The sequence below is a fragment of the Lactuca saligna genome, chromosome 7, assembly GCF_052625555.1.
Source record: "Lactuca saligna cultivar CGN05327 chromosome 7, ASM5262555v1, whole genome shotgun sequence".
NCBI lineage: Eukaryota > Viridiplantae > Streptophyta > Magnoliopsida > Asterales > Asteraceae > Lactuca > Lactuca saligna.
The window spans coordinates 163,638,589-163,650,466 of record NC_136423.1 but is presented as its reverse complement, the minus strand read 5'-3'; the positions used below and the strand labels follow the sequence as shown (position 1 = coordinate 163,650,466).

At 30.6% G+C, this 11,878-nt stretch overlaps 1 pseudogene; it reads left to right on the top strand.

The window, feature by feature from the left end:
* The first annotated feature begins 1,935 nt into the window (after positions 1 to 1,935).
* LOC145007417 (polyphenol oxidase I, chloroplastic-like) lies at positions 1,936 to 4,698 on the top strand (annotated as a pseudogene).
* The last annotated feature ends 7,180 nt before the right edge of the window (positions 4,699 to 11,878 follow it).

Here is an 11,878-nt window from a genome sequence, read left to right as displayed (position 1 = left end):
AATAAAAACTTTATCGGTTCCAACCAAATATGTTTTCTAAAATTTTCATTAAAATTGAAAATAAAATTCAACTATATTTTCTATAAACAATTTCTTAAAAATCGAAAACAGCTTTCCATTAGGATTTCATTCATAACGACAATAATCAAATTAATGAAACGTAATGCTAGCAACCGTAACATGATATATGACATCGGTAAAAGAGAAAGCAACCCTGTTGGTCCATTCGCTATTTATTATTTCGATTTTAAATAAATTTAAAGTTTTGAATTTTTACTGTATATCATTAAATACTTTTCAAACCACAACTGTTTTGTAAATAGTTTTTCCTATCACTATTGTTCAGTAAAAAAACTCCATATCTTACATCTACGTGAGAAATATTATTATTACAAAATATCATATGTACCATAGACATCAAATAATTATGCTAAATTATTTTACCATTTTAACAATAGTAATTTAGAATTGATTTTTTTAACATATAATTCGAAATTAATATTTCACATATAATTTGTAATTAATTTTACAAAAGGTATAATCCAGTTTCGTACAATAACTATTCATAAATACCAAGCATATAACAAAAAAAATCTATAGTTTTCCGTCGAAAATAAAACAAGGTATTTTTAAGGGATAATGATTTGAAAGGGTAACGAACTTTCGATTTTGTTCATATTTAATCACTAAACTTTTTTTCGCTATCTATTTGTCATTGAACTATTGAAACTGTTCACATTTTACCCTTATGATCGGCTGTTACCGGTCATAAGGGTAAAATGTGAACAGTTTTAATAGTTTAGTGGCAAATAGATAACGAAAAAAAGTTTAGTGACTAAATGTGAACAAAATCGAAAGTTCGTTTCCCTCTAAAAAGTTCAATGACTAAATGTGAAAAAACTTCCTATTGTATTATGTTTTAGCAAAATTATTTATTTTTGGTTAATTGTAGCAACATTTGTTGATGAAGAAATCTATGAAATAAAAAAACAAAATGTAACATCCGGATTTCCAGGTATCATAATTTAAGTATTTTTCTTTTGAGTTAAGAAGAGAGACTCGATGATTTGACGCCTCAACTCGTTGAGTAAGGTCGCGACTGATGACTCGGATTAATGAATGGACTCGACGAGTCGATGAGGCGACTCGATGAGTCCGTGCTGTTGGTAGAAACCCTAAATCTTTGGGCCCGAACCATATTTAAAGGCACTTATGGCCTTCAATTGCGACTACCTTTCCCATAAGTGAGAACCCTAACGAGCTTGAGTGTGTAGAGTGAGAGGAAGAGCTATCTTGAGCTTTTTGGTGTGATTTTGCAAGAAAGGAGAAGAGTTCCAGCAAGAAGGACCAAGGAAGGTTATTGTTCTGAGTTATTCAATCAAGGAGCTTCATTCCGGGGTACAAAAATGAACATTTTCCTTCCATATTGTGTAGATTCCATTTTGGGGTTAGGGCTTGAATCACTTCATCTTTGGGGTTTTGAATGCCTCAAACCCCTCTTGCAAGTTTGTGTTATAGATATGGACCCTTCTAGGTTTAGAGAGCCGAAAATATGAAGCTTTAGTAGAGTAAACCTTGGGGTTTGAAGTTAGGAAACATTTATGAGATTTTTATGGTATATATAGCTACTTTCATCTTACACATAGATATGAAATATTTTATATAAATTACGTGCTATGTGAGCATATTATTTGAATACTTGCTGTCTATGCTGGATGAACGATTTTATACATGTTTTAAAAGATTTAAACGGTATATTTATTTTATATCTACAAATATGTTGCGGATGAAACATGGGTAGATGAAATAGTTGGTGTGTGATGAAATAAAATGATGAGAGATAGGTGATGATAGAAAGGTGATGATAATTAGGTAAATAGATGATGATGAATAGGTGATGTAGGATGAAAGGAGATACCATAACCTTAATCGGCAATGTGGCAATGCAGTCATCTACAAGAGTATAGATGGCGACCACAGACTATTCTAGACAACCCAGTGGAAACACCAGTAGGCCCATAACCTGTAGGTGATGAATTACGAGTTCAGGAGATGTTGTAACTACGTATTCATGCGATGATACTCTAACCCCTTACTATGAATTACGAGTTCAAACGATGTTGTAACTACGTATTCATGGGATGCCACAAATTTCGCATGCCAAACCAATGGTCATAATTCACATCAGTGAGAATAGTTTATTTTTTTGTAAAACCAAAATCAGATTGGAAATATTGATTTTTTATTTTGGAAAATGTCAAACCATTGGTTTTTTATTTTGGTTTCGGATTGTTGTTTTTTTTAAATATATTTCCAGGGTTTTTTTTTTCCGTAGATTTCTCCATCAACAAATATTGCTACAATTTAACAAAAATAAATAATTTGCTAAAACATAATACAAGAGGAAGTTTGTTTACATTTAGTCATTGAACTTTTTAGAGGGAAACGAACTTTCGATTTTGTTCATATTTAGTCACTAAACTTTTTTTCTTTATCTATTTGCCACTAAACTATTGAAACTATTCATATTTTACCCTTATGATCGGTAACAGCCGGTCATAAGGGTAAAATGTGAACAGTTTCAATAGTTCAATGACAAATACAAAAAGTTTAGTGACTAAATATGAAAAAAATCGAAAGTTTGTTATCCTTTCAAATCATTATTCCTATTTTTAAATGTATAAAAACGAGGCAATTCAAGAAAGACATATATATATATATATATATATATATATATATATATAATATAATATTACTAAAAATAATTAAAACGTGGATATTACTGATGTTAGGTAGACAAAGAGTGTATATAAATAAAAAGCTTGATGAAATGAGTAAAGCACCCAAAAACAATGTCTTCTTTCCAATCTCTTACAACCTTCACTTCCATCACCAAGAACACTACCAAATTCCCCCTCCAATCGCCGCTCCAACAGTTACCCGAAACAAACCCACCGTTTAAAAGTCTCATGCAATGTGGCACCCGAAGAGAATGAGAAGTTACTCGTAGTCCCTGAAACCCAAAAACTTATTCTCCCTAAAACATCTCTCGACGTCAACACACTTAATGTGGACCGGAGGAACTTGCTCCTCGGCCTCGGCGACCTTTACACCACCGTCAACTTCACCTCCATTCCGGCAGTGTTTGCCAAACCAATCACAACCCCTAACATCTCCTCATGTCGTGCCTCAACCGATGGTTTCGACCTAAAGAGCGCCATAAGAACCAATGCATGTTGTCCACCTAATTTGTCAAAAAAGGTTAAAGATTTTGTGTTCCTTAGTGACAAAAGTCTTCGGATTAGAAGAGTGGCACATAAAGCCCCTGAAGACTACATTGACAAGTACAAAGCAGCACTCAAAGCGATGAGAGCTCTACCAGACGACCACCCACATAGTTTCGTTTCACAAGCTAAAATTCATTGTGCTTACTGTAACAGCGAATACACTCAAATCGCGACTGGTAACTCTGATAAGATTATTCAGATTCACAACTCATGGCTCTTCTTTCCTTTCCACCGTTGGTACTTGTATTTCTACGAGAGAATCCTCGGGAAGTTAATTAACGATCCCACTTTCACTATACCTTTCTGGAACTGGGACAATCCTGCCGAAATGACTCTTCTGGCATTCTTCGAAGATGGAAATAATAGAAAAGAAAAGTTAGAAAACCCTGCCTGTGAAGCTTTCCGCAACACCAGCTATTTCGCAATTGCGGACCTCAACTATAGTGGTGATGATAGTGGCTTTCCTTGTGCTCAACAGATAAGCATCAATCTTACTCAAATGAATAATCAGATGACACGTAACGTCCATGACACACGAAGCTTCTTTGGTGGCAAGTATGTCGCTGGGAGCGATCCCATACCTAATCGTGATTCGTCTATTGGTTCAATCGAAGTTGTTTGTCACACAACGATCCATAGATGTGTGGGTGACTCAAGAATGAATAACAAAGAGGACAAGGGGAATTTCTACTCAGCTGGGTATGACCCTGTGTTCTATGTCCATCATGCTAATATCAACCGAATGTGGGTGGAATGGATGGGTTTGGACAAAAGAAACAAGGAACCTAAAGATGAGGACTAGCTTAATGCATCTTACGCTTTTTATGATGAAAACAAAGAACTTGTTCGTGTCTACAACAAAGACTGTGTCTGTAATGATAAGCTAAGATACGCTTACAAATTCTCCCCACTCACATGGTTCAAGAATCCAACGACTCCACGTACCTTGAAATCCAAGATCGCTTTGAAATCGGTTAGAACTGTAAATCAAGTGGAGGACACGAAGTTCCCATTGAAGCTAGACAAAGTCACCAAGGTCCTGGTGGAGAGGCTAGCTACCAACCGAAGCAAAGAGGAGAAGGAGAAAGCAGTTGAGCTGTTGATGATTAAAGGCGTCAAGTATAATGGCGGAAAGTATGTCAAGTTTGATGTGTTTGTGAATGATCAAGATGATGTCAGGGCAAGCTCTGCAGAAGAGAGTGAGTTTGCAGGTAGTTTCGCACAGTTGCTACATAGCCCTTGTGACGACATGTTAATGACGAGTGGTGCAAGGTTCAGGTTAACTGATCTTTTGGAGGACATTTAAGCTGAGGATGATGAGCTAATTTTGGTGACATTGGTGCCATAGGCAGGGTTCGAGGAAGTTATCATTGGTGAGATCAAGGTCGAGTTAGTTCCTCTTGATGATTGAATTGAAATGTAATCGCATTTGCGCAATTTCATATATATCTTTTAAATAATCGGAAATTGCATGGTTATCAATTTTAAATATCCATAAAAATAATCGCATTTTGCATGGTAGGCTGTTTGACACCTTTGGCAGGTTCTTTACATCTTTTGCACTTTCGTTCTATCTCCAACTTCCTCGGAAACTTCCCTACTAGTTGTAGGCAATTTTGTTCTAGTTACTTTAAGTATTTTACATTAAAAAAGAGTATAAATATTAGTTGAATTCTCCGTCCAATATGGGATGTCAATATTAACAAATATCCAATATCGTTGTTAAGATCTATATGCAAAAGACGTACAAAAATAAAATATTCAAATTTTGGCATATTATGAGTATGTTTGTAAAGGAAAACATTGGCTCTTACTTTGTCTTTCCGATAAGATATTGTGATTTCTTGTTCATAAAAGAGTTTTTTGTTTTACCATTTCAAGTGATTATAAAGTTTATTTACGAAAACACTTTAGTTTAAAATTTATTTACTAAAAGACAGTAAAATTGTAACACCGTAAATTTTCAAACAAAATTTTTAATTTAAAAACACTATTATCTCATTTCAAAATCACAAAAATCCCACAAATACCAAGTTATCAAAACACATGTTCCAAAACTGAATATATCACAAATCCAAGATCCTCCAAAAACATATCTCCAACTCGGGTGTGTGTACAATCAAGTTGGTGTCTTCCCGTGATCCTGAGAGATACCTAAAACACATAACACATAACACTGTAAGCACACAACTTAGTGAGTTCCCCAAAATATCACATACAACTCATTAACCTTTAGAGGCTATAACTTAATAAGACCCTACGATCAATGTGTCTCAGTAGGACCCTCTAGTCCTACAGTTCGGGTGGACCTCCGGTCCTAACTAAGTAGCTCAGAATAATACACAACACAAATCACAAAGACATAATGCAGAATATCATAATACTCACCTCGTAAGAAATCGGATGACCTCGAACTCAAATCACCGGTTTTGCCTCTACCTAACACATACAATAATTATCCCTAATTAATGATGGCCCTCAAAGAAGCTATACTAATCCTTCTTCAAACTCACAGAAGGGTAAAATACCATTTTACCCCTCCATGGCCTTAATAGTCCAAAAATTGACCAAACCCTAGAAGTCAACCAAAAGTCAACGGTAGCGTGTACGCTGCGCGTATAAGATCTCTACGTTGGGTGTACTCCGATGCCACGCATGCATCGAGGATTCTTAACCCTACAATGCATCTACTGGGATTGCGCTCGTCGTACGTCCTAGTTTTGCTCTTTCTACTATTTTGGTCTTAATCAGTTAAGACCTTGGTTCATATCACAGATCTAGAATCCCTAAAGGCTCTTACTCTATAAATTCAGTGACTTTAAGCCTTTGCATGGCTGATAAAGTCACAAACACCCAAAACTCTCATTCTCTTATATCAAAATACTCATATTTCATGCATTGGTTGATTCAAACGTCAAAGTCTCGATTTTTATGACACTATACCCTAAAGACACTCAAAGGAGCTTTGGACCATTTTTCGAGCCATGTTATTGTGTTAAAATTTTTAATTTGTAAGTTTGTTATATACTTATTCTTTTTTAATTTTTTCTTGGTTTAAGTATTCTTTTAACACAATCATTGTATCTTGTGGTTGAAACTTTCATGTAAATTAGATTGGATTCATGTTATCGATCATATGTTATGGAAAATGCTATAGATATTATTTAATTATTATTATTATTATTATTATTATTATTATTATTATATATATATATATATATATATATATATATATATATATGTTTGTATGTTTGTGTTGCTTCAAAGTAATAATTAATAAAAAAAAAATCATGGATATGCAATATTATACATAATATCCATGTAAATCTCTTTAAAATGCAAACTGTCTATTTTATCATTTTATATTTTAGTATATGTTTAACATTTTAATTATAATAATAAGCGTCTTTTAAAAGTTTTCTTTCGTTTATTAATAATAATAAGTGGTTTTAAAAATAATGACCTATAATTATAAATAATAAAATCGAATTATAAAAATCATGTATATGTCATGTTATCCATGCAAGTGTTTCTTAAAAATCTTATTTAACTTATTAATAATAATAAATTGTTTAAAACTAAAGAACAATAATTTTAAATGATAATAACATCAATTTATAAATTACATAACGTTAACAACAAATAAATTGTAATTTAAATGAACATCATTATTGAAATTTGAAAATAATCGCATAAGTAAAATTTTAAATTAATCAATCATAACAATTGTTAAAAATAATATTAAATAGATAATTATATTTAATTTTATTACTGAGGAAGGTGAGTTGATATCAATGAATAATATCGTTCAAAATATTAAGTTAAAGTTAATGTTAATATCATAACCATTATAAACATATATTTCCTTTCATCACATTTATTTGAAACTCTCATTCATTTTTTTCTTTTACCACACTCATTTAAAACTCTCACGACTTTTCAATTTCTTTCTAATAATAATTATAAATTGGTTAATATGGATAAATAAATATCAAACCTAAAGTGTAATCATATATAAACTAAATTTCAATATTAAAATAATATCTTTACTTTTACTTGTAAAATTATATTTTTTTATCTTTTAACATATTATACTTAATTTATTAGTTTTAATATATTGTTGGATATAAACCATCATCATTTTAAAGATATAATTTTGGAAATATTTGTATCAAATCCTTAAATTATCAATTTAAATATAACATTACATAGTCAATTTAAATATAAATTTTAGTTTAACTTAAACAACCCAAAAAATATTTTTTAAATAGTTAAAATTTATAAATTGAAGTGTCTTTTTAATAATGATTATAAGTTGGTTAATAAAATTAAATAAGTATCAAACCTAAAGTGTAATCATAAATAAACAAAATTTCAATTTTAAAATAATGTCTTTACTTCTACTTATAAACTTATGTCTTTAAATATTAACACATTATACTTAATTTATTAGATTTAAAATGTTGTTGTAAGTAAACAATTATCAGTTTGAAGCTACAACATTTAAACAGTTTCGACAAAATGGTTAAATTGTTAATTTAAATATAACATTACAGTGTCAACTTAAATATTAATTTAAGTTCCACTTAAAAAACCAAAAAAATATTTTGTAAATAGTTGAAAGTCATAAATTGTAATGATAAATGCAAAAACTAAATTGTAATATCAATTTAACTAAAATATTTCATAAAGATATTTTTATAATCGTTAAAAGTTTTCACTAAAGTTACTTACAATAACTTATAATAACAATAATTAAAAATAAATCTATACAAATTATTATATTGTTACCTGAAAAATAATAAATAAAAACAATGTTTGATGTTTTAAATAATTATAATGATAGAAATTAAAATATTAAACAGATAAATTTTAAAAAATTATTTAACAATAACAACTATAAATAACATTTAGCCATATAGTATATTTAATTTTATTCATTTGTCACTCACGGATAGAAATTATTCAAACGATTCAAATTATGTAGTTATAATATATATATATATATATATATATATATATATATATATATATATATATATATATAATTAAAAATAATCAATATATTATATCAATTTAGTATACGAATTATTATATCAAATTTAATCAATATATAGGTGTTTTTACGCAACGCGCGAGCATTTGTCTAGTTATACTTATAAATGAAACATTTTTTCTTTCACCAAATTCATTTGAAACTATCATGACTTTTCAATTTCTTTCTAATAATAATTATAAGTTGGTTAGTAATGTTAAATAAATATCTAACCTATAGTGTAATCATATATAAACTAAATTTTAATATTAAAATAATTAATTTACTTTTACTTATAAAGTTATGTCTTTAACTTTTAATATATTATACTTAATTTATTACTTTAAAATGTTGTTGTATCTAAACCATTATCATTTTAAAGCTATAATTTTTTAAACAATTTGTATAAAATACTTAAATTGTTAATTTAAATATAACATTACAAGATCAACTTAAATATAAATTTTAGTTCAACTTAAACATCCCAAATAATATTTTGTAAATAGTTAAAACTGATAAATTGTAATATCTTTCTCTTAATGATTATAAGTTGGGTAATAAGGTTAAATAAATATCAAACCTACAGTGTAATTATAAATAAACTAAATTTTAATATTAAAATAATATATTTATTTATACTTATAAAGTTATGTCTTTAACTTTTAACAAATTATACTTAATGTCTTAATTTATTAGATTTAATATGTTTTTTTATGTAAACCAGTATCATTTTAAAGTGATAATTTTTAAACAATTTTGATAAAATACTTAAATTGTTAATTTAAATATAATATAACACGGTAACTAAAAATTAATTTCAGTTCCACTTAAAAAACTCAAAGAATATTATATGAATAGCTAAAAGCGATAAGTTTAGTGTTAAATGCAAAAACTAAATTGTAATATCAATTTAACTAAAATATTTGCTAAAAATATTTTTATAATCACTAAAATTTTACAATTAAGTAGCTTAAAATTACTTATAATAAAAATAGTTAAAAATAACTATATATAAATGATTATATTGTTACCTTTAAAAAAGATAATGTTTTATATTTTAAATATTTACAATGATAGAAATTAAATCATTAAGCTAATAAAAAATTATTTAAGAATAGCAACAACTAGATAAAATTAAACCATATATTATTTTTTATTTTCATTCATGAGTAACCCGCGGGTAGATGTCATTCAAACGATTGAGATTATTAGTTTTAATAGATGTGTATATTATGATATATATTTCAGAAATTCATACATTATATCAACTAAGCATACAAAATATTATATCAACTTTAGCAACAACGTTATCGTTATATTTAAGAAAAAATATGTTTGTAAAGTTTTCAACTATATATGTGTTTCTGCTCAACACCCAGACATTCGCCTAATCAATATATACTTATAAAGGAAACATTTTTCCTTTCACTACATTCATTTGAAACTCGCATGATTTTTCAATTTCTTTTTAATAATTATTATAAGTTGGTTAATAAGGTTAAATAAATATCAAACGTAAAGTGTAATCATATATAAACTAAATTTCAATAATAATATCTTTGCTTTTACTTATAAACTTATGTCTTTAATTTTAATATATTATACTTTATTTATTAATTTTAAATTGTTGTTGGATGTAAACTATTGTCATTGTAACATCCCGAATCCAGGGATACTTCAAGAACCTTGATCTAATTAGCTATTGTCCATTTTGGTCCTTGTTATAAAAAGAGTGAAGAATGAGTACACGGGACGTACCTGAGGTGTACGCTTAGCGTACTCGTTAGCGTGCAAGTAACACGCAGACCACCTAGTAGGTTGGGCGTACCCGTGAGTATGTTGGGCGTACTACGACCAAAGTGCAAACCCTAATTTAGGGTGAGTCCCATATATAAGGGATATGATGGCCTCATTTCTAGCCACCATTACCATAGAGAAAACCCTAAGAGTGCCTTAACCCTCATTCTAGAGATTATGTGTGTGTGTGTGTTTGAGCCTTGAGAGTGTTTGTGTGGTTTTGAAGAGAAGAGCAGGTCTTGAAGAAGAAGGAGTTGGAGTCTAAGCTTCTAGATCCGAGCAAATATTAGTGGGAAGCTTCTTATTGAGGTATAAAGCTTCAGACTTTGCCTTTCCTTTGTTATTTGATTATTTTAGGGTTTTGACCCAAAAAGGTGGAGACTTGATGAGATATTGAACTCAAGAGACTAGGACCAACCCCTTTTGAGCATATGAATAGTGTAATGTCATAAAAATCCAATCTTGGACTTTGAAATCACTCCATGCATGAGTTATGAGCTCCCTTGAGACAAAAGAGTGTATATTTTGAGGTTGGTGACCTTTTCAGCCATGCAAAGGCTTAAAGTCACTGACTTTATTGGTTAGGAGCTATTAGAGAGTCAGGATCTACAAGATGAGCCAAGGTCATAACCGTTTAAGACCAAAGGAGTGAGAATGAGGAAACTGGAGTGTACGCTGGGCGTAAATCCAATACGAGCGGTGTAGGGGTCCACATCCCCGATGCCTGCATGGCAGCCGAGTACGTGCAGCGTACTCCCTGCTGTTGACTATTGTTGAATTTTAGGGTTTGGTCAAATTGTGGTCTATTAACCCTATGGAGGGGTAAAATAGTATTTTCAACCTTCTGTGAGTATAGAAGGGTTAGTCTAGCTTCTTGACGGCCAATATTAATTAAGGATAATTATTATGTGTTAGGCGGTGGCTAGACTGGTGAGGAGAGTTCGGGATTTCAGAGTATGAGATTTTCACTTTCTAGTTTACGAGGTGAGTCTTCTCACTATACTTACCTTGAGTGGTAACTTATATGTGAGCAGAGGGTCTTATATGTATGTTTTTTGGTTAGAGATATCCTGCTATTTATTTTGTGATATGCATACCGTGTATTATATTGAGTTGTTGAGTTGAGGGAACAGTGGGTCCAATTGAGTTATGGGACCGGAGGGTCCCACTAAGACACATTGACCGGAGGGTCTTATTGAGTTATAGCCTCGAGTGGCTGATGTGCTGTGTGTGGTATTTTGGGGAACTCACTAAGCTTTATGCTTACCGTGTTATGTGTTATGTGTTATGTGTTATGTGTTTCAGGTAGTTTCGAGGATCGCGGTAAGGTACCGGCATGATTGTACCCACTGGTGGGAGATGTTTCTATGGTTCTGGGATTGTGATTTACATTGTGAAATGATTGACATTTTAGATACTTGTGTTTTTGAAATTTCGAAATGAGAATTTAATGTGTTTTGAAAATGAAAATTTTGTTTGAGAATTTACGTCGTTACAAGTTGGTATCAGGGCCTTGTTTTGAGGGATTCGGATGCACCCTCAGGTGTATTTGGACTCAAACTGACGATTTGAGAAAGATTTTTGAAAGAGATAAATTTTTCTAAAATGAGAAAGAGTTTAAGAGAAGGCGAGTCGGAGCAGTGTCTACAATCAGCCAGAGCCTGAGCGGTGATTTCCCAAAATACCCTCATTTTGTGTTACGAGACAATTTATGAGATATAATGCATGCAAGAGAATAGGTTAGGTAATTCATATATTA